Here is a 24278-nt window from a genome sequence, read left to right as displayed (position 1 = left end):
CTTTATATAGCTGAATAATATCCCATTGTATGTACATTGCATTAGTCAGGGTTCTCTAGGGAAACAGAACCGACAGGCGATATCTGTAACTATTATGAGATCTTTATACGAATTGTCTCATATGACTGTGGGGATGTACAAGTCCAAATCTGTAAAGCAGTCTGCAAGCCAGAAACTCTGATGAAGGTCCTCAATGAATTCTCCAGGAGAAACCAGCTGGCTGAACTAGAGATGGAAATTCTTTCTTCTCACTGCTGAAAGCATCACTTCTCCTTTTAAAAAGCATTCAACTGATTGGATGAGACTTCTCTTATTGTTGAAGGCAATCTCCTCAGTTGATTATAGATGTAATCAGCCATAGATGCAGTCAACCTACTGATGATTTCAGTCCATGAAATCTCCTCACAGTAACAATCACAACAGTGCTTGCTTAACCAAACAACTGAACACCATCACCTGGCCAAGTTGACATATGAATCTAACCATCATTTATATACAGGTTTGTTAATCCATTCATCTGTCCATGAACATTCGGGCTGTTTTCGCCTTTTGGCTATTGTGAATAGTGCTGCTATGAATATGTGTGTACAGGTGTTTGTTTGATTACATATTTTCAATTATTTCAGTTGTCTACCTAAGAGTGGGTTTTCTGGGTCATAGGGTATTTCTATTTTTACTTTTTGATGAGCCAACAAGTCGCTATCCACAGTGGCTGAACCATTTTAACTCTAACATCAATGCACAAAGGTTCTGATTTCTCCACATTCTTGCCAACACTTATTTCCTCTTTATTTGATTACAGCCATCCTAGTGGGTATGAACTTGTACTTCATTGTGGTTTTGATTTGCATTTTCCTAATGGATAATGCTATTGATCATCTTTTCATGTGCTCATTGGCCATTGGTTTATCATCTTTGCAGAAATGTCTATTCAAGTCCTTTGCCAATTTTTTAATTGGGTCATTTGTCTTTTTGTTGTTGAGTTGTATGTTTAAGAAATTTTTTATAAATTATGGCTTCAAAAATATTTTCTTCCATATTCTCTTTCTGTGCTCCTGAGATTTCACATGCATACATATTAGATATTGTCTAGCAGATAACTGGAGATTTTATTTAGTTTTATAAATCTTTTCTGTCTCTCCTTTTTTAAAACAAATAATTTTTATCAATGGACATTATGCAACCTAAAAATTCACTGCCTCTTTCACTATTGTCTTTAATCTGTTGTTAAGTCTATTGAGTGAGTAGTTTTTAATTCAAATATTGTAATTTTCAGTCTGGGAATTTCTACTTGGTTCTTTTTTGCAGATTTCAGTTCTCTGCTGAGATTCCCCATATATTCTGTCAATAAAATCATTTTTTCTTTAAGACTTTGAATGTATTTGTATTATCTGCTTTGGGATGTTTCGGCTAATTCCAACATCTATGTCATCTTGGGGGTCTGCTTCTATTGACATTTTCTTCTAACTAGGGTAACTTTTTGCCTGTTGGTTTGAATGTCTATAATAACTGATGATTGTGGCTAATACATTACAGAAACTAGATTCTTTTATTTTCTTATTAATACTGCTGATTTTTGTCATTGTAGGCGGTTCACATGTTTGTTTTCAAACCCCAATCTCTGCTTTCCTTCTTTGGGCATCAGGTAGTATCTCTGTTCAGCTCTTTTAGACTTCCAGCTTTTGATATCTGAAGGCCATGGGCTCTTCCCCAGTGTGCACAGGTCAGTGGAGTTTATATGTGGATCTTGGAATCACTTTCTCTGTAATTACTTCCTCTTTTCCATATCCCTCCCTTAATTTCCAAGCACATTGTATGTGCTGAATTCTGTTCTCTGAACTCTATAACCCAGTAAGGATGCATCTTCCTGACTGAGTTCCAGGTATCCAGTGAAGATCTTCATTTTCCCTGAGGCAAAGGGCAGTATAAACTGAAATCTTTCCCAGCACACTTCCCTTCCTTAAAGGTTCAGTCATTTCTGATGTCCTTGGTCAATTTCCAGTGCTTGCAAATAACTTTTTTTTTGTCATATTTTGTCCAGAGTAAAAATTGTTGCCTGTCAGATATCCTTGAAAGGATACCAGTCAGAAACAAGCTACCAGAAGTTGAATCTTTCTCTTTTGCAGTAGTTAAAAACTACTTCAAGTGGTCCACTGTCCAAATAGTCATACACCAGGCTCACAAAGACTCATCTTTGTTTTATTCTTGGTGAGTTCCACAAAGGAAAGGGCTGATGTTTCAGTGTAAAACTCTTTATGTGTCTGTTAAACTGGCAAGAACTTAACCTATGTTAGATCTGTTTTGTGCATAGAATTTAAATCTGTCTCAAAAGAATTACCGGAGAGAAGAGCAGCCAGTGAAGAATAGTCTTGAGTTTGCTCTTATGATTACAAATGAACTGTTGATTCTGTCAGCCACCTTGAGCTGGGACTAATTTTTTTATTCCATAATATAGAAACATTAATATACACTTTCCCACAAAGGGATACCATAAATAGATTTTTGTTAGGTCTAAGATGTTTGAATTCCTTTAAGAAAAATGTGTAGATAGAAGACATATAAGTTCAATCTTTTTTTTCCAGGCTCTAAACAACTCCTACAATGTCCTTTCTACTGATCCATAACCAGTATTTAATGATAATATTATTTGCATTTTTAATTACTTTGTGTGCCCTGGATATTTACTCTAATCACATGAAGTATATTGCCTTGAAGGTGTTATGTTGCAGTCATAATTAACTCGATTAAAATTTCTATATGAAATTGGAAAATAAAGAAACATACTTAACAATGTTGTATTTATTTTTCATCATACAGCAGAAAATTAATATATAATTTTAGTTTGATATTTTCTACCATTGCCTGAAAGCAAAAATTACACTTTCTTCAGTTAAGTATTAAAGTATTCTTAAGTATTAAATCAAAGGCTGAGTATTTCTTTGACCATAAACATGGACAGTTTGATAGGGCTATCGGAGTTAATCTACTTCCTATCACTCTGCCATAACAACACAATATATTGTGTTTATAGTTAGAATAATAGGCCCCAGTTTACTTTGATTCTTCTTTTTTTTCTGCCCAATTTTTATGATACTCTATTTCACTACCAAAATTTTCTGTGGGAACATTAGTTTTTGGTTATACTTTAGAACCCAAAGTTTCCCAAACTGCAATAGCTTGCTAATGTAAGTATGGTACCAGTGTTCATGAAATAAATCTACCTGTTTTACTTGCATAAATTTTATTAGGCACTTGGGAGAGGAGCTATTATCTTTTCATTACGAAAATTATCTAGTGTAGATATTATAACATAATTCTACATAATGTAGAATTTCAAAATAGATATTCTTGTGAGTGTAGAGTAGTTTTATAAATATTACAAAATAAAGTATTTTCAAAGTGACCGAGAAATAATAAATATATATGGATATTTGGGTACATTTTAAAGAATGCATAATTCAAAAATAGTTAATGAAAAAACAAGCATTTGTCAGGCGTACTCCTTAGAATATCAAGATAAAGGAAGCCAGTGCTTTTCAATCTCATGACCAGTTTTTCCATTTACCCTGTTAATGTACAAACTAATATAAATTCAAGTCATAAGCTGGAAATATATTATTTGCACTTTTTAAGTAATTTGAATACGTTTGATATTTTCTCTGAACAGAAATACAGGCCATTAGATCAGTAGGGTTGCTATAGCTTTACTATTTAACTAATGATTCTTGTCATTTCATAGTATTAAATATAATTGTAAGTAATATATTTTGATATAATGTATAAATATAAATAAAATTTATCTATAGCAATATAATAAAATATAACTATAGTGAAAAATAAATATTAAATAGAAATATAAAAATATTGTCAATAATGATTGATCTGATTTAAGATAAAAATTTTTAAACCAGTTCTGCTGTGTGCCATGCCACACAAAGCTGCCTCTTTATTTAGACAATGAAATGCAGTATCTGTTTTCCTATAGTTAACATTTTGCTGAAATAAGAAAACATGAGACACAGAATCTGAAAAATTGCTGCATTTATTCATGAACATAAATCATTCTATTTTCGGGAAGGCCATGGGTACACTTGTTGTTGGAAGCTTTCTTGAAGTGTGTCCTGAGGCAGGTCCAAATAAGTCTAGTGTGATGACCACATTTGGGAAGCAGATAAAATTAGAGATCAGGCCACTAATATAGGTGTCCTGTGATTCATTCATTTTTCAAGGTTAGGGAAAATTTCCATGTATGTAAGTCATTATTACTTCATTTCAATTAAAGTAAACCATTAAAAAACACAACACACTGAGCCCTGTTGTTTTGAATGTCATTTTGCTAAGCACGATAGGGAATCCAAAGTTTGTGTCCATCATCTGGGAGTTTATGGTCTCTCTTGGTAGTTACAGGTCAAGTTGATAGGAGCCAGGACAAAGGTACAAAGTGCCAAAGGATTTTTAAGAAGGAAGTAGATATATCTAAATTACTGAAAAAGTAATTTAGAACTGTATTGGGGAAGGGGTTGCTAAATTTGGAAGGAATTTGTAGACTCATTCAGTAGTCCTAGGGATTTTTTTAAACAACATTTGAGCTGAGAACTTACTTCCCTGATTAAATTTCAACATTCAATCTCCATGGTTTTAACGTTGCTACTATCTTTAATTGAAGGTTTGTAACAGTATGTTACCCAGTGACTTTGATTCTAGACCAATAAAGCTCATAGCAGAAGTATAATATATTACACCAAAAATGTTGATAATAGCATTCATTTAAGATGAATGGAAAAACTGTTAAATAAATTTTTTGGTCCAGTGGTTATACTAATAATAACAGATAATCAGTGACTACAACAACAAGGATTAAAAAAAAATTATACCAGGTCTATAATCTTTTATTGGATATAAGCTCAGCTCGGGTACCTATAATTCATTCCTTGATCCATTAGCTAGAGTATATTATACAGATTTTCATCATCACTTAGAGGTTTGCAATAAGATGCAACATCATTTTTACCAATAATTGTAGTGTTGATACCTTAGTGATTTTCTGTATCACTTCTATATGAATCAAACAATGTTTTCCATTGTTTAATGATTCCTCATAATATAAGTTGTCTTGTGTGAGAAAAATTTCATTGTCAATTTGACTGGCAGAATTTAACATTAAACATTTATTCTTTTTACTTCATACAGAATCAAAATTTCAGCTATCACACATTTTTAAATTCTAAAAAAGGATAAAATATATAGTGTTCCACTAACTTATTTAAGCACATAAATTTTTTTTCTGCCTATGTACAACTACATATACAAATGTTATGCAAAAATACTCACCAGAAACATTTTCAGCATAATGCGACATACAGGTAGAGAAGAATCTGTGGATCAACATTCACTGACCTTGGATGTTAATTCCTACTGAATGGTCTTAGTCTTGCTCTACACTTGTTCTGCTGCTGCTTAGTCTGAGCTAAAACGATCTTCAGAGAGGAAGCATGTGGCTACAACTTACGGGCAGATACAGTTCTTGTGAAGAAATTAAGGGAGCGTGGAAAGGCACAGTCTGACTCTGATCTTGCTTTCTGATTTTCCATCTCTTTTCCTCAGAAAGTTCAGTCCAGTAAAGAGATTGTTCTCCCTTGATGTTAACAGTTAACAATACATCGGTGGATGTCACTGATTCTCAGTCCCGGCTGCACATAAGAATCACTTAGAGGGGCATAAAAATACCAACCCCCCAGCCCAAACTCCATGACACAGGATCTCTGAGCATGGAGCCCCAAAACTGCTTTTTCCTGTTTTCTCTTTTTGAAGCAGGCTGGGTAATAGAACTGTACAGCCAGGGTTGATTTGTGCTGATGTCAATATTTTCGGAGGGTGAGTGAGGAAGTCACTATTGTATGCTCATTATGGCTGTTGTTTTAATCAGTGATTCTCCAATGAGATGCATGACATATGAAAAAAGCTTCTTTCTCTGCTCCTGGCCTTTATTTAGTATTTGCCAGCCAGAACTCTAATTGTGATCATATATCTTTGACTATATGATCTGAAGGATCATATACGTTAAAGGGATATGAGACAGGACACAAAAATTCATGCTGAAGAAATGTCATCTTCCATTGGAAGCAGAGTGTCTGACGGTTAATCATGGTGGCCTTTGGGTCAGGTCTGATACTGGGAAAAAGTAGCTAACCCCATTTATTTGTTTCCTCAGGTCTAAATGAAGCTAAAAGCATTTTTTACCTCATGTGTTGAAGATGATCCAGGGATATAATTCATACAGAGCATTTAGTAAATAATACATTTTAGCTATTTATCATCATCATCATCATTACATGGGTAAGTAAATGTATATACATTCAGAGGTTCACACATTTATCTTCCTCCACACTAATTGGAAAGTCACCGGCATGTTACACACAGCTGGTTCCTCTCTCTGTCTATTCAATAATAATGGTTACTCTCCTGAACAGACATTCAGAGAATGCTAAGATATATCCCCAAGCAACCCGTGTGATTTTCCATTACAATCCAAAAGAAAAAATAAATAAATAAGGCATACCATATTGAATTGTGAGCATGCCTGGAACACAACATGCCCAACCCCTCCTTTCTGACACTTTTCTCTAGCCATCCACATCTCCCCCTAAGTAGAGATAAAATTAAGAAATGATCATTCAACATGCAGATGAATTTCCTGCTTCCTCCACTAAGGCTTTCCCTGCTCTTTCCACATTCTACCTGTCCTAGCATTTGGGTTGTATTCAGTTAGCGCATAAAATAAAATCTAATCAATACACAAAAGATTATTCCCCAACCAGACTGAAAGTGAAGTTTTTCCTACTACTTGAATCTAAACATGTTAGAATACTCGAGCCTCATTTCAAGTAAAACCAATCACAATAGAGCAAGCCAGAGATGTGTACGGTACTGGACTCTCTCTTCCTTTCCAGGAGAAGAACGCAACATCTTTGCTATTGCACAACAAAGGTAAGCCAAGGAGAATTTAAATAAATCATTCCAAATCAAATACTAAATAGTTCATGGGCTGCCTTAAGGTTTCCAACAAGTCATTATCCAGGCTAGACAAAGAGGAAGGAGTTTGGAAGTTTGAAACATTTTGAGGATCTTATGCCCTTATGATATGTGCTTAGTGCCAACATCTAGAGTGTCTGCAGAGTCCTGATGGGATCACAGCTCCTGACTTACCCAACACTAAATGCTTCCAACAGAGCATTATGGGTGGGGGTCATTGGCTGCAAATGTCTACTCTCCCCATCTGGCTTTGTCATGCATTATTCATCATAAGAACCTGGTGAAAACTGGCTGTATGAACTCCATAAGATCCATTTCATTATGCTCTACTAGAAAGCAAGGATATTTCGTATCATAATAACAGTTATTCATTTCACATGTTTTCTTTTGGGAGGCCAGCCCTAAACAAAAGTGCCACATTAGCTTCTGACCAGGATACCATGATACCACCTTGAACTGGAATTCTCATTATTAGAGTCACAAAAGCATTAGACTGCAAAGCCCAGTGATTGTCTCCAGGTGCTACTATTGTCACACCTGCACAGGGGAAATATGCAGGAATGATAGGATTCTTGGGAAAAGAGCCAGGACAGTACATCTTTCTGGGTAATAAACATTAGAGAAAGGGCAGGGAGGAAGTAGGATCATTAGGCTGGCCATTTTACTCTAAGGGCAAGATGTTAAATTAGTTCTTCAATAAATCAAAGCAATATTGGTCATGATTTTCCTCTCTTCATGTTTAAACCATCATGAGTGTTTTATTTGAAATGATAACCAAGATTGGCTCTATTCTCTAAAGTGTAAGGTGTGTGAAATTCAGTATTTCCATGAAATCTAAAGACACTTTCATTTATTTGCATTCAATAATAACTCAAAAAGAAGACAAAAGAGACACATTTAAGTCATTGACTAAAAGTGGGATGCAGAGATGCAAAGGTCAAATAGTGAACATTTTAATTGTTGCTTACAGTGGGATGCAGAGGTACACTGATTCACTGCTGATGGGAATGTAAAATGGTGCAGCTGTTGTGAAAGTTTGGCATTTCCTCAAGAAGCTAAGTATAGAACTACCAGTTGATCTAGCAATCCTGCTACCAGTTTATACCCAGAAGAACTGAAAGCAGGGACATGAACAGCCTCTGCACAGTGATGTTCATAGCAGCACTGTTCACAATTGCCAAGATATGGAAGCAAACTGTGCCAGTGTGAATGTATTACATCCCTCAGAAAAAGCCATATTCTTTGATGCAATCTTGTGGGACAAACATATTAGTGGGGATTAAGTTGGAATGTTTGGATTAGGTTGTTTGCATGGAAATACACCCCACCCAACTGTAGGTGATAACACTGATGAGATAATTTCCATGGAGGCATGGCCCCACCCATTCAGGGTGGGCCTTGATCAGTGGAGCCATATAAATGAGCTGACAAACAGAAGGAACTCAGTGCAGCTGTGAGTGATATTTTGTAGAGGATCTACAGCCAAGAGGGACACTTTGAAGAAAGCACAGGAGCTGCAGATGAGACACATTTTGAAGATGGCTGTTGGAAGCAGACTCTTGCTCTGGAGAAGCTAAGAGAGGACAAATACCCCAAGTGCAACTAAGAGTAACATTTTTGAGGAACTGCAGCCTAGAGAGGAACATCCTGGGAGAAAGCCATTTTGAATCCAGAACTTTGGAGCAGACACCAGCCACTTGCCTTCCCAGCTAACAGAGGTTTTCCTGACACCACTGGCCATCCTCCAGTGAAGGTACCCGATTGCTGATGTGTTACCTTGGACACTTTATGGCCTTAAGACTGTAACTGTGTAACCAAATAAACCCCCTTTATAAAAGCCAATCCATCTCTGGTGTTTTGCATTCTGGCAGCATTAGCAAACTGGAACACAACCCAAGTGCCCATCAACTGATGAATGGATAAACATATGTGGCATATACAGTACATACCTATGATGGATTATTATTCAGCAGTAAGAAGGAATGAAGTCCTGATGCATGCAACATGGATGAACCTGGAGGACATTATGTTGAGTGAAAAGAAGCCAGACACAAAAGGACAAATATTGTATGATCTCACTGATATGAACTAAGTATAGCAAGCAAACCCATAAATCCAGAATTAGGTTATCAGGAAATAGAATGGAAATAGAGAATAGGGAGCTGATGCTTAATTTTGCAGAATGTCTATTTAGGTTGATTGTAATTGTTTGGAAATGGATAGAGGTGATGGTAGCACATTACTGTGAGCATAATTAACAGTGCTGAATTATGTGTGTTAGTGTAGACAAAAGGGGTAGTTTTAGGTCATGTATGCTACTAGAATGAAAGCTACAAGATGAAACATGGGCCTGTATGACACACTGAACTCTGTGGTGGACGATGTCTATGGTGAATAGTACAAATATAAGAATGTTCTTTCATGAACATACTAAATGTACATCGCTAGTACAAGTTGTCAATAATAAGAGTGGTGTATGCGAAAATATACCTAATGCAAAGAGTAATATTTTAGTATTCTTTAAATATAAGTAAATCTATAGAGACAGAATTAGATTGGTGGTTATGAGTGGCTGGGGAACAATAAACAGCTTGGGAGGTGACTGCTAAGGAGTATTGGGTTTTTCTTTTTGGAGTAGTGAAAATGTTCTAAAATTGATTGTGGTGATGAATTCACAACTCTATCATTATACTGAAAGCCATTGGATGAGTTGTGTGGTATGTGAATGTATCTCAATAAAACTGCTTTTTTTAAAAAAAAAAAGTGGTATGCACATATGCAAAGGTGAAATAGTGAATATTTTAGTTGTTCTTCCTTGTCATGCTTAGGGTGGTTGACATTGGACATGACCTTAGGATCATGACACAGCCCCAACTTAAAGATAAATGATAAATCTTCCTTATGGACTCTTATCAGGAAACACGACTTTAATTTTTCCTGTCCACTTTCATTTCATGTTGTTAGATTCTTAGAAAGAAAAGCATGTATAAAGATATAATTCAGTTGTCCACTCTACCACATATAATTCATGAATGTCACTTCAAGTTTGCCTAAATAGCCCCCTTTACTTAACTAAATCTGGGGGATTGTAATGGCAATTCTGCAATTGAAACTATGAAAAAAAAAGCATCAAAAGTCATCAGGCAGTGATTGAAAAATACAAGAACTTTAAATTGTCTAATAACATATCTGTTTCACTATGCACCTCTGCATTTATGAATATCTAAAAAGAATATAATCCTTTGGCAATTGCAATAGGCCAGGGAGTAATTGGCTACCATTTCTTATATTTTTATATTTTTACTTTAATTTATGTCTTGTTCTTATCCCATATAAGGTGTAGGAGCAAATCTGAATACAAGGAGATTTTTGTCCATAAATCACTTGAAAAATGCTAAGGTTTCTTTTCCTATAATGAATAGATACATTTTGTCACTTACATCCATGTAAACCTTTTCTCCCCTCCACAATGGGATTTTCAGTCTTCCTTTTATTTCTAACTATTGCTGTTTATATGCCATATTACGTTCTCTAATTTCCTTTTATCTTTTCTTTATTTTGCAATGCCTCAGTACGTGTCTCTTTAAGACAAGTCAATTTAGCCAATTACTCTAGTTTGGTTGGAGATAAAATCTTTAATTTATCCAGGCCTCCCTTTATTCTCTCTAGGATACTCTTTCCATTAATTTCATGAAACATTCTAATTTTTCAGTTTAGGGAAAAGCTAATTTCATCCATATGCACGCACACACTCACATACACACACATGTGCAAGGAGTTAGGTACAAACCAATATATACCTATACTTTCAAAGCAAATTTTTTCTTCTCTTTCAGATAATCATTGTTTTGTATTTTTTGAGGTATAATAAATAGTAATAAATTTCAAATTGAGAGATCTGTATTTAATATTAGTTATAGATCCTTAAACTGCTTAACTCGTGTACATTTTGGTAAACCAAGAGTCAGTTCCTTTCCTGAGGGAATGTTTTGAAGAAGAGTTTGAGGACCTAATGTGCCTGGAGAAATGTCTGTAGAATCATTATTGAAAAAGGTAAATAGAAGTACTGAGAAGCGTAAAGCAGTTGAAAATAAAAACGTCTTTTTTGTTATTCATCGATATAGTAAAAAGAAATGCACATATTCAAGTTGTGAAGAAAGATGGGTGCAATGTAAAATGATACATTATAGATTGTATGAATACATATAATATATAAGGAAGTAACCAGTCATATTTGGGGGCAATTTTTAAAAACAAGGGACATTTGAGCTGGGCCTTGAAGGTGATTGGAACGCTTGATATTGCCTATTTTATTGATTTCATATTTCTGATGTATTCTCAAATCATTAACATAGATATTTTCTGTATAATATGACATGTTTAAAGATCTTCATTCCTGTATGTATATGAGCTACTTCTAATTCATGAAGACCTAGAAGAGATGCTGTTTCAGATTCTATATATTTTGTTGCTAAATATGTGTGTGCCACCTGCTGATTTCAAAATAGTGCAGTTTTTTGTTCACGTCATATAACGAGTGCAGCGAACATTATGCCCCCCAAATATAACTATATTGGTTCAGAGTATAAGAAGATCATGAAAACATTACAAATGACTAAATATTTCAATGTTTATAAGTATCATTTTTTTTTTTTTTTGGTAAAATTTGGGGGTCACAAACTTTGTACCCTTTCCCAGTTTCCTTGATGGGGTCTTTCCTGGCTCAGTTACCTTCTGTTCCTCAGAGCCCCAAGCTTGAACCTCCTAATAGGTTGTCAGCACTTTAATACTTGCCTCAGGCTCTACCCACTAGAGTGCCAAGGATAACACAATTTGTGCTCAGGACAGGGCTTTGGATTTAGATTGCTTAGCTCTCTGAAAACAAAAACCACTGGCATGAGTGGCATCTAATTACTTAAGCATTCCACCTGTGGCTAGTTAGCTGATGTGCAAGTGTAGGGTGAGGCACTGGGGAGCCAAATGACAGGCACTTAGTAATTATGGAAGCCATGTTAGTTAGAAGGATTGTGATGTGAGGAAATTAGGTTTGACAAGGGCAGAGACCTTATAAATGGTAGAATTAAAGCCTTGGGGTAATTAGCTCAGGGGTTTAAATTATCTAAATTAATTTGTGCTCAGAAAGCTAGAGGGCACTAAATTTGCAGGCTCAGTAGTTTTTCTGTGACCAAGTTAGAAAAGAGTGGGGCACAGAGATGTGAGGGGACAATGGCTGGATGGACCTGACCATAAAGAACCACAAATTTCAGCCCCCCTGTATTCTCTGTTGTCCTCTTACCTGGAGACCAGGCAAATGACTTCATACGAGGCAGGCGCCTTGCAATATGACATTTAGTCCCCTCAAGATTTGCTCCCACCACATCCCCTATAGGCTGTAACCAAAGCAGTCTCAGCACAGCCTACAAAAAAAGAAGTCAAAGCTACCCTCCAAGAAGAAATAGCCTATAATGGAAAAGTAATGACAGTAGCTGGCTAATAGGAGGTGGCAAGAGCCTGGAAAGCATTTGTGGGTGTAAGTCTTGAGATTTTTGACTGGGAAAAGAAGTAGAAAATAAGGCTGAGTGGGTCCTAAATATCTTGACTCAGGATTCAGGATTTAGTGTTTTAGAAAGGACTTGGGGAGCTGGCCCTAATAATGTTCTGAGTTTGTGCCTGGAAGCCTTGACTCAGTGATGGCCAAGAATAAATGAAGTGGAAGTGCAAGAGCTCCCTTGTCAGAAGGTTAAAGGGGATCATAAAGTTTATGAGAATGAAGTAAAGACTTCTCTAGGTATAGTTCAAGAACCCATTATGTGGCCAAGCTCCCCAGGAGAGGAAAAAGGATCTTCTGTTCACTAATTCAGTAAGAAATCCCCTATAGGAAATGGTGGTGGGGGGAGGTTATCAGAGTCTTTGATAGCTTGGAAGTGACTGTTTTCTGTAGGCTGAGATTTTTGGTATGGGATTTCCTGGCCTCCCTATTATCTTTAAGGAAGATGGGATTCTGAAAAGGCAGAGGAAAGTAATGGTAATTAATCATCATGCCCATGATGGATATAACCACCATAAAGGGCAATGGGGCCAGAGAACCCAACAGAGCCAAGACCCACCAATATATCTGATGGCAGCTCACAGGCCATGGTATTTCCAGGAGGTGAGACAGATAGGCAGCTGACTAGGGTACTGCATGATGTGTATCACTGGAAAAAATCCAGAATAGGTCAGTAGAAGCCTAATGGCAGCTGATGCAGGGGAAATTATAGCTACTTACCCAGTTTTCAAATATAAGCTTTGTCAGGTACCCCAGATGCATCTCTACTATTGGAAAGGGAGGCTGGGTATATTGAGGAAGGATCCTACAATTCCACAGCAAGTATATGAAGTAAATATCCCTCTAGTTGTTCCCCGATCTTGGAGCCATTTGATGAAGTCATTGAATACTGGAGAATGGGAAATATGCAGAAATTTAAAGACTATTTAAAGAATGTTGAGATGGAATTCAAGGTGACACTGATACCTGGAGATCTGCTATGCCCCCATGGTCCACCAGTTAGAAAGAGGGCTTATGGGGATTTAAGTGAAAACTGCAGTTCTGGGTTGTGGTCATTTCTTGGGTCTATAGACCTACCCTGGTGACTTCCCCAGTGAGCTGACATATTGGGAGGCGCTAGTGAATCTGAGTCATTTGAGGGAAGAAGGACTATCTTGGACATAAATATCATTTTCCTTAACTGCCTCTTTCCCTCTCATGGTCAGACACTTCTCCGGGCTGATCTGCACCTCCATTTCTGGACCCAGATGAAATGTTGCAACATATAGCATGGCATTTCATTGCCTGGGCAGCTGACAAGGGGCTGGATACCAAAATCTTCAGGTTTGAAAGAGTTTGCTCTCCATAGGGTGTGTTGTGACCATGGGAACTGGAAGACTGGAAGATACTGAGTTAACAAACTCCCCTCCTTTCCCCCTTCATGGATTTCTCTGTGCTATGGTTTCTTCCAACAAACCTTTCAGAAAAATCCTGTGTGCTAAGCAAACACACTTCTGAGCCACCAGTTGTATCTCTTCACAGCTTGTCTTTAAAGGTGTGGCTATCATGGTAGTTAATTGTACCACATTTCTTTCCATCATTTCTGCTCTTCTCCTCACCCTCACCACCCTGGGCTTGGGCTATCCAAATAGTGTCACCAGTTCGATCCTTGCCTCAGACTGTATCAAAGAGGTCCATACTCAAGAAGCTGTATGGATATTTGGAGAACAGTTAACACTTTCTAGCTAACCAGAAGTTTTGTGAGCTTTGTCACATGTTGCCTTGCGTCAAAGTTATTGAGCATGAAAAACACAGATTCAGATCATTTTTTTTTTTATTTTTCAATTCAACACACAATATTTGACTGTATGGACAAAACATCATAAAAATCCATGCCAAAATGCCATGAATTAGGTCTGCTACTGACTTCCTTTGGAGATTTTTAGATTGGCAAGTTGAGTGAGGATGTGTGCCCTCACCTCCTTTTGGCAGTAACTTCTTTGTCACTTTTTCTTTTGGATTTCAGTCACCTTATGACTAAGCACTGTATCAATTTCTCTCTCTTCCAGCAATGCCATTTCCACTTTTCTCATTTCAGTTACTGTCTGTGTTATTGGGTAACCTAAGATAATAAAAAATTAGCTTGTTCATATTTTATATACCAAGTGACTTCTGTGGTAGGTTTAAAGAGAGCAGGTGAACTGACATGGGCATCAAAGCCAAGCCAACTGGAAGTCTGATTGATAGAGCATGATGATAGATCACAAAGGATAGAGCACAGATCTCTGCCCCAAGGCAGACAGCTACAAGAAATTAATCTGGAGGTCTTCTAGAAGGATGCTGGGGGATGGCAAACATTGTAACAGAAAGCCACAGAAGCTGCCCAGTAGATATAAATTCCAAAGAGAAGTTCCAAGAAGAGTGGTGTGTTTTCACAACAAGTTAGAGGGCATTGGTCTTAAGTGAGAATTATAAGCTCTAGTTACATTAAGATGCCTTTGTTTGCAATGAGCTGTATGATGCCTTGGGTTGTAAGGGCAAAAGAATTCCAACACATAGGCTCTACTATGGTACAAATAACTATACCTCAGCAAATCTCGGTACATCATGTGGTGAGCACACAACCAGTAAGGACTCAGAAGACCAAGCACTGGAATCAGAAGACCATTGGCCTGGACTTTAACCTTGAAAATGTGCCAACTTAGGCCTGGCTGCTTTTCTGTTGAAGATCTGGAATTCACTGCCAATTCAGAATATATCGGAAGGAACTTTAGCAACAATAAACCATAGTGGCCTAACTTACCCCAAAGTCCACACAAATGGAAAAAGCACATCTTACTATGACAGATGAATTCACTGCTAGTATAAGTCACATTGTTGAGGTTTGAGGAAAGCCTGCAAATATCTGGGATTCCTGTTGTTAAAAGGGATTAACCCTTAGGCAATTAAAGAAAAGCTGAAGGAAACATTTGTTTCATGTATGGAAGAAATATGAAAAATCAACCTTAACACAGGAAACAAGATTAAGGCAAGAAATTCCTTTGCATTTCCAATGCTAATTTCGTTTAGCATTATAAAACTATGTGACAATGAGTTACAATATTGGACTTTTAATTTGACAGTCTATTATATACCACCCTATAATTGAAGTGGTAAGGATAACTCAATCAAAGAAGATAAAAGCAGAGCAGTTTTTTGTCTTTCATTATTTCTAGATTGCATAACAATTGGAAATTTCCCTAACCTTTAACCTGGCAATTTAAATAATTATAGTTAACATTACTGAGGTTTGGAAACATAGCAAATTCTTTTTATACCTATACAGAAAAGAAGGTTGCAATAATTCAACAGCAATTTCAGACTAGACAAATTTAATATTATGAAGTATATAGTGTGATTATTAATGTAAAGTTCAAGTGATACTTAATTTTTATTGTAAAGCATAATGTCCGTTATGTTAATTTAGAATAAGATGTGTGATAGTATAAATTTCAATATTTTATAATACTAAAATGCATGCTTTAAATTAATTATAACCTCAAAAAATGAAGTCTTTGTCCTCTATAAATTTAATAAAGGGCACTAGGATAATGGTAGAATTAAATATTGACTATTGGATAGTGACTGTGAATTAGATAATGGTTAAAATATATTTAAAGTATACACTTACACATGTCCCAGAAACTGAATAGTCAAAGATTGCTTGGCCCAGTGCAATATATAGAAAAAAAGGTCAACTAAAAGCTGTTTAGTTTAGCTCAGTTAAAAGTTCTATTTATTTTTTAATTCATAAGCCTAACAAATTACATGAGAATATTAGAAATACTGTTTCATTCAGCTAAATTGTTCTAAACTTGTTTTCCAATTAATATAATTTTGATGATCCTGGTCCTTTGGTCTTGAATGCCCTATGATTAGTTACCACTTAGCAAAATCCCACCCATCCTTGTAGGACTGATTAAAGTGTCCCTTCATTTATTGATTCATCCCTTAATTTATTCAACACACTTACTGAGTAACTACTACATGCCAGGCATTATTTTAGGTTCAGTGAATAGGAAGATGTCCAAGAAAGAGACATCTGCTATCCCCTCCTGGGGAAGGGTGTCACTGCATGGAGAGAAGCAGAGAGCATCACAATGCCTACCACCAAGAACAGCAGTGCCAGAGGCCAGCCCACTGCCCGGTTTGCAGGTGACAGGGTTGCCAGCAAAAGTGAGACTCACACAGGTGCTGGATGGAACAATGTGTACTCACATAGAGAAGTTACAGAGCAAGGCCAGCTTCACTAGTGGGCCAGCGGGTTTCACTCCATACCAACTCAGACAGATGGTTCATGCACACACCCTTCTTGTGTCATCGTGGAAGGACTCCGTGCCCTCCCCACTGGGAAAAGATATAGCAAAGGGGCTGGGCCAGATGACATAAAACATATGCATTTCATCTAGGTGGAATCCAGTGGATGTGTACAAAGTGATGTGCAGAAGGGGCAGGAATGTGCTGGCAGGCCACTATCTGCCTGGGGTTGGGTTTTACTTCAAGGCACTCCTGAGAGAGAAATCAGCCTGCATTTATCATCCCATGCTAGGAACCAGGCTAATACATCCAGCCGCAAGCACAGCGTTGATTTGTGGATCCCAGGGAAAAACGGCAGATGCACCCGAACTGCCCCCCATCATAACAGGGAAGTCTGTTGCCGTGATGGAAATAACATTTTAGACAATTCACAGGTAAACACATGAATACATTCCATGATTTCAAGTTATCTTAAATGCCATAATAAAAAAGTTCCTCAGATAAGGGGATAGAGATAGGGTAGAATCTTGGGGCTATTTTAAATAGCATGATCATGGGCAGCCTTTCTTAGGAGAGAGTATTTAGGCTAAACCCAAAAGAAGTAAGATCTGAGAGCAAGTTACAAAGGCCCTAAGGTGAGAACAGTTTTCATTTATTCAAAGAAAGGGAAAGGCTCCATGAAGAGAGCAGAGAAATCCAGGAGAAGAGTACCAAGAAAAGAGTTTGGATACATATGTAGGGTTCAAATCACATGGGGCCCAGTAGACTCTAGTCAAATGATTGAGCCATGTTGTAAAAGTAAAGAAAGATAACTTTCAAATTACAGTTTACAAGTAGCTAGAGAGCAGATTTCAAAGGATGCTATGGGTTACAGTTTCGCCATTTCAATTCTTTCCTTCAAACTATTCTAATACCCTAGCAACTAAGAAAAGGAAAATTATATAAAGACTCAGGATTCATAAATCTTTGTCAAATTACATCTTGTCTGTTGCTACCCTTTCTCTATTTTAATCACTTTTCCAATCTTCAAGGAGTGTCCACTCTAACCTGTTCATGTTGAAAAGGGGTGTCGACATTATGGGAAAATTGTACATATCTGGTTGATGTTCTTGAAGAGGCTGTTGCCTCTGGGTTTTGGGACTTAGTTCTCTGGAGGATTTAAGTTTTTGAAGAATAAACTTAGTGAGTGAAACTTTTAGAGTCTCAGATAGGGATCTGGGTATTCTTTAGGGTTTTCAGAACTACTATGGACTTGGGCTTATCATACTGTGACCATTTGGCATATCTAGCTGAAGCTTGCATAGAAGTAACTTCCATGACAGCCTCTCACCTCTATTTGAATTCTCTTAGCCACTGAATTTTATTTTGTTGCCTTTCATTTTCCACTGTTGGTCAAAAAGACAAACTCAAGCCCTCAACACCAGGGTCAGGCTCATTCCCAGAATCTGTGACCCACCTTGCCAGGGAGACTCATTTACTTAGGGGATCCTGTCCCACATCAGGGGGAAGGGTGGTGAATTTATTTGCAGAGTTAGGCTTAGAGGGAGAAAGTCCACATGTGAGCAACTAAAGAGGTTCTCTGGAGGTGACTCCTAGGCATAACTATAGGGGGGCTTAGCCTCCCCTTTACAATCATAAGTTTCACAAGAGCAAGCCTCAAGATCGAGGGCTTGACTTATAAAGTAGGGGGTTCCTAAATTCACATAGAATATGTTCTTTGTATATATGTTATATTTCACAATAAGGAAATAACTGAAACTATGGTATGTAACTGATAACATTTTTGGAAATTTCCTATATAACTGCTTGTTAAATTGTACTCTGAAAATTATTACCTTTTTGCATATATGTTATATTTCACAATAAGGAAATAACTGAAACTGTGGAACTGTAACCCATAACATTCTTTAAAATTTGCTTTCTAACAACTTGTTAAATTGCACTTAGAAAGTTATCACTTCTATGTATATATGTTGCATTCAACAATAAAAAATATGATTTAAAAAAAAAAAGTAAAGGAGAGTTCTAAGAATGCTGACCAAGGATTGTGATGGAATCTAATGTATAATTTCAAAAGATCATTCTTGCTGGTGTGGGGAGAATACAGTGTAGGGATCAAAGAATAGGAAAAGAGAAACCAGTATTCTGAATGTAAGACAGTTACTGGAATAGAATCACAGCTGTGAGGTTTAAGAGATGGGTGGTGCGAGACAGGACAATGGAGTTCTCCTTTAGTGCTTTCTCTCCTTCTTTGGGTGAGGTGTGTGTGCTTGTGTGTGTGTGTGCATGTGTGTGTGTGTGTGCTTGTGTGTGTGGTGGGGGGTGCAAGTTACTGGCTGATGAATTTGGTTGTGGCAAGAATGAGCAGAGGGAGTTGATGAGGGAGAAATGCCCTCTTCTGAAGAGCACCAGACCATTCCCCTGCTAGAGCTTAGCCCTAAAGAATCCTGAAGGGTCCTCCTGGTTCTCAGTCCCCTTGTGAATTAGGATAAATGGATAGAACAAAGTGATTGTAAAGCTCTGTGCTAGGGATAGGCAGGGGGTAAGAACTGAGAGCAAAGAATACATGAGAGAAGTGATTGCCTACGTATCAACCCGTGGCTGACGTAATGCTGTGTGTTCACCAAATCTCATACTGGCTTTGTTCTTGAGAGCACAGGTAGACATCCCCAAGCTTTTCCAAAGCCCAGATGACTAAGTTCTATTCGCTAAAATGTGGGAAGAACTGATGTGTGACACTTCCAAGCTGGGCCCCTAGAATCTACTGAGTGTCCTTCCACAGAGCTTAAAAATAGAAGTGTCTGAGAACCTGGATTGGGTAGGGGCTGAATTATTGCATGGAGCAGAGCCCTCCCCACCCACAACAGACCTGCATTATACAGTCTCATGAGACAAAAATAAACCTTGAATATATGAATCCACTGAGGTTTGGGGGTTATTATAGCGGTTGTCTGATCCTATGTTGTGCTGGTTTGGATGTATTATGTCCCCCAAAACACTGTGTTCTTTGATGCAATCTTGTTGGGGCAGACGTATTAGTGTTGATTAGGTTGAAATCCTTTGATTGAGTGTTTTCATGGAGATGTGCCTCAATCAACTGGGTGAGATCTGTGATTGGATAATTTCCATGGAGGTGTTACCCTACCCATTCAGGGTGTTTCTTAATTGAATCACTGGAGTCCTATAAAAAAATTCACAGACAGGAGAGAGCTGCAGCTGAGAGACACATTTTGAAGACAGCCATTGGAAGCTGACATTTTGGAGAATGTCATTTTGAAATGCAACCTGGAAGCAAGCAGACACCAGCCATGTGCCTTCCCAGCTAACAGAGGTTTTCCGAATGCCAATGCCCTTTCTCCAGTGAAGGTACCTAATGGTTGATGCCTTATCTTGGACTCCTTATGGCCTTAAGACTGTAGCTTTGTAACCAAATAAACCCCCTTTATAAAAGCTAATCCATTTCTGGCGTTTTGCAAAACAGCAGCACAACAAACCAGAACACATGTCATACGGCATTTTAATGTTTTCTTTATCTCAAAATATCTACATTGAAAATGAAAATTAGTTTTAGGTTCTGCCAGTTAAGAATTTGCACAAAAGAATTCGAACAACCTAGAAAGTGGTAGGAGGAAAGGATTGCTCTTTTTATGCCAATGATGTAATGCTCTCAGTGCTCTCTTAAACTCATGTTCTTTTCTTTTAATAGCAGATGAGAGTTCCCCACTCTATAAAAGTTGCCTCTGCCAGCTGAAATGGATGTGCTAAACGTGGCTCCTAAAAATGTGACTTAGAAGAATAATTTTTCCAAAGAAAATATCATCATTGGGGGCTGACGTATGGAGAACTATTTATAGACTCCATTTTCTCATCAACTATTTTATTGATTATTATATACTAATAAGCATAAACATGAAGGAATAGGGATATCAAATGGGTACTCATTAACTTCCTCTGGACCGATTATGCAATGTCATATTATACTATCATATTATGCATGATCAACTGTTTCTTTTTGCAATTTTATGTTAATTATTAAACTTAGAATTAACCATTCTGAATAATTATTAACATCTTCTATTCATTACCACTATCATTCTTATTTTTATAACAGGAACTACATTCCAGAAAGGAAAAACCTCATTACATTCAAATATCATTTGGGGTTCAAGCATTTAAAATATCAGAGAAATAACTAACAAATACAAGGGCAATTTAAAAACTGCTCTAATGAAAATAATGAGAAAAACAAAAATCCCATTTATTTTTCTCTGATTATGTTTTCATTATTTTTCAAACATTATTTTCCTGACACAGACATTATAAAAATAAGCACAAACATTGATTAACCTTTTTTTCTGTAAATATCGAACATTAATTAATGATAATTTTTATGTAATGGGAAAGTTGTGTTGGATTGTCAGTCTATGATATGCTCCGTCAGAAAAACTCTTACTCTGGTTTTTTTCTAAACAGTAAGGCAAAATTATTTGGTTAAGATAAAAACAAAGGAATGTTGGAGAATTAAACTCTATCATTTTTGAGTTCATAATAGCCAGGCATATGAGCAGAGACAATTCCATGCTTCCTGACATGTAAAGGTTAAAGGGAAAAAAATGTATTTTGTTTGGAAAATACTTTATTGATATGGGAAAAAAAAGTCTATTGGGGAACAAAATATCTCTGAGCATTGTTCATATAGAAAACAAATCCCCACATGACATAATTATGAGCAGTGGGAAGAAACTGTAGGGAGATAGATTTAGGCTTAATAAAGGGAAAAAATAGCTACTAGAAATATCTGAAATTGGGATGAATCGCTTCTTGATATAGAAAGTTGCATTTCTCTGCAGATAATGAAGGAGAACATAATTTTCTGGAGCTGTTGTGGATACAGAATTTGACTCAATGTCTTCCAGGGTCCCTTCTATTGCTATGCTAATGTTTTAAATCCCCAAATCAACATTTCTTGCTTTTGGTTATGTAAAATGAAGGTTAAGTATTTTCATCTGTCAACATTGAATTGAGCAGAGTCGGTAATCTGACAGATTTGTTGAATTATCAGCTTCTGGAATGGTTGGCATAAGCACATAAAGACATCCGGGTGCACCTCGTCTAACATTTAGAACTCAATAAATCCTAGGCCATATAGTTAGCTATGCTCCAATAGAAACTGACCACCCAGGAAAGCATGGGGTTCTCTTTATCCTCAGCAACACATGACAGTATTTGTTCTCTGTGCCCATGCCCAGAGCACTAACTGAGAGCGATGCATATGGGGATTTGTCACCCCATCCCCCTTCAAGGAAGGCATGATGGCTCCAAGTTCTAGGAGTACCCTACTGGACAGCCTTCAGCTTCCTCAAGGATTCCCTCAGATATGGAACGCTGCCTGTCCTCAAGCACTTACTGATGGAGATGGGGTCATAAAGGCCCTGCTCATTTTAGCTCAACTTGGGACAATTCTGATGGGCCATTTTAGCTCCAGTGCACCTCTGGGTGTCAGCTGGAACCAGAGTTACTCAACTTTGGCCAATGGATGTTCAGGGCCAGATGACCCTTCGTTGTGGGGACTGCCGTGTGCCCTGTAGAATGTTTAGCAGCATTCCTGGCCTCTACCCACTGGATGCCCTTATCATCCCCCTCCTGGTTCTGACAACCCAAAATGTCTTCAGACATTGCCACATGACCCCCAGGGGAGTGGCGGGACACTCCCACTTGGGAAGGACAGAGTAAACGTTCTCAGGTCTGCATATTGCTCAGCTCCCACTTGCAGTCCCTGCCTCTCATCTGCCCCCCTTCTACAGGTGCTGATTCCAGTGGAACTCCCTAATGAACATCTCGAACACTAAATTCTGTCAGATTCACAGAAAAAAAAAAGGAAATGTAATTTAAAACCAAAAGGGACTGGAGTTCCTAGGTTCTTATGAAGTTTGACATAATCCAGCAAATCTATATTCACCTGCTTGCAGAGGCTATTAGATGAAGCAGAGAGATTCAAACCTGAAGACAGTGCTTTGGCAAACTGCCTTAATGAATCTCTGCATGTGTAAAGATTCAAGTAGAGGTAACTTTGGGAGATGGGGCTGAATTGCCCAACACAATTTAAAATTAGAAAGACAGACACAAGCACGACTGAGAGAAGCTGGGGCCTGTGGAAAAATCAGTAAGAACTGGGGGGAAAAGGGAATTCGCTTACTGGTGTTGTCATGGTGACAACGCCTACCAAGACATTATGTATGTGTGTAAGAGAGAGAAAATTGAGGGAAAATGGCTGTATATCCCTCTGTGGGTGGTCTTTTGCAGACCATTAGTACATATGGTGTAGGGATATCAAACCACAAACACCATACTTCAAGGGTAGCCTTGGATCTCATGCTCATGGGGAAATATATAAGTCCTCAAGCTTCTCCTAATTCTTGGGGAAATGGGGCATTTATTTGGTATTCATGTCAATTTAGTTAGCATTTTAAAACGTTAAGTCACCTCGGCTGACATCTAGGTTTTGAGAAATAGTTTATCTTTGTATGTTGAGTTACATTTTCTAGAGCATTTCCATATAGAATATCTCAATTGAAATAATGTTTGCCTTGTATGATACCATGCATCTTTATTTTGGTTTAGTCTCATTGTTCCAGAACCAACTGAAGGAAGCCCTCAGTTGCTCAGCTCCTGTGCTTTCACCCTACACCCCACTGTGCCTTGCTCATATCTCTATCCGAGCACTTAGACAAGAAAATCATTTATTTTTGCAAAATATTTTCTTCTACACTAGAGTGTGGGCTGCTCAGAGGTAAGCTCCACAACCTACTGAATCACTAAATCCTAGCACCTAACACACCATTGGCATCTAGTGTATGCTAATTGAATCATGTTGAAAATAAAGACAATTTTTTAAAATGCAAAGTACTTCTGTGTAAAATGTGTTTTTATGTTGTCACTCCACTAAATTAGAGGCTGTTCAGATGACCAAAATTTTAAATAAGGAGACTAGGTAAGAAAATGCAATATGTATACCTGTTAAGTATGTTTACATAAGATGTGTTTATAAACATTTTTACATGCATATGTTTAAAATGTGATCGGCTTAGAAGCACAATTTAAATTATTTTCTTTGGTCCTCTTATTGGTGGTAAAGGATGGGGCTTTTTAGCCATGATTAGCAACTACAGACAAGAAAAATACAAATATGCTTATTTCTGTTTATGACTTGATTCAATTTTGTTAATTTTCAGGCTAAGGGAAAAAAAGAATGAATTTGAAAAAATATATTTTTTACTTTATTACTAACATCTCATCAAAAGCATTTCTACTGCTGCTGCAAAATGGCTTTCAAATATTTCCAGCCTCAGATCATCCCTGTTCTGTAGTTACCAGTTGCAGGCCCTAAGGTACATTTTCGTGTGGTTAGTTACTTGCTTGGTCT

The 24278-nt window shown here is 37.4% G+C and overlaps 1 long non-coding RNA gene across 1 annotated transcript in view; it reads left to right on the top strand.

Annotated features, from left to right (window-relative positions):
* The window catches only part of LOC119542170, a 96331-nt gene that overhangs the window by 20320 nt on the left and 51733 nt on the right, over positions 1-24278 (top strand). The window contains exons 3-4 of the long non-coding RNA XR_005218427.1: positions 6212-6336; positions 6951-6987. This is a non-coding gene — a long non-coding RNA (uncharacterized LOC119542170). The remainder of the gene's footprint in view (positions 1-6211; positions 6337-6950; positions 6988-24278) is intronic.

The sequence above is a fragment of the Choloepus didactylus genome, chromosome 8 (genome assembly GCF_015220235.1).
Source record: "Choloepus didactylus isolate mChoDid1 chromosome 8, mChoDid1.pri, whole genome shotgun sequence".
NCBI classification, from domain to species: Eukaryota; Metazoa; Chordata; class Mammalia; order Pilosa; family Megalonychidae; genus Choloepus; species Choloepus didactylus.
This window is presented reverse-complemented; position numbering and strand designations above follow the sequence as displayed.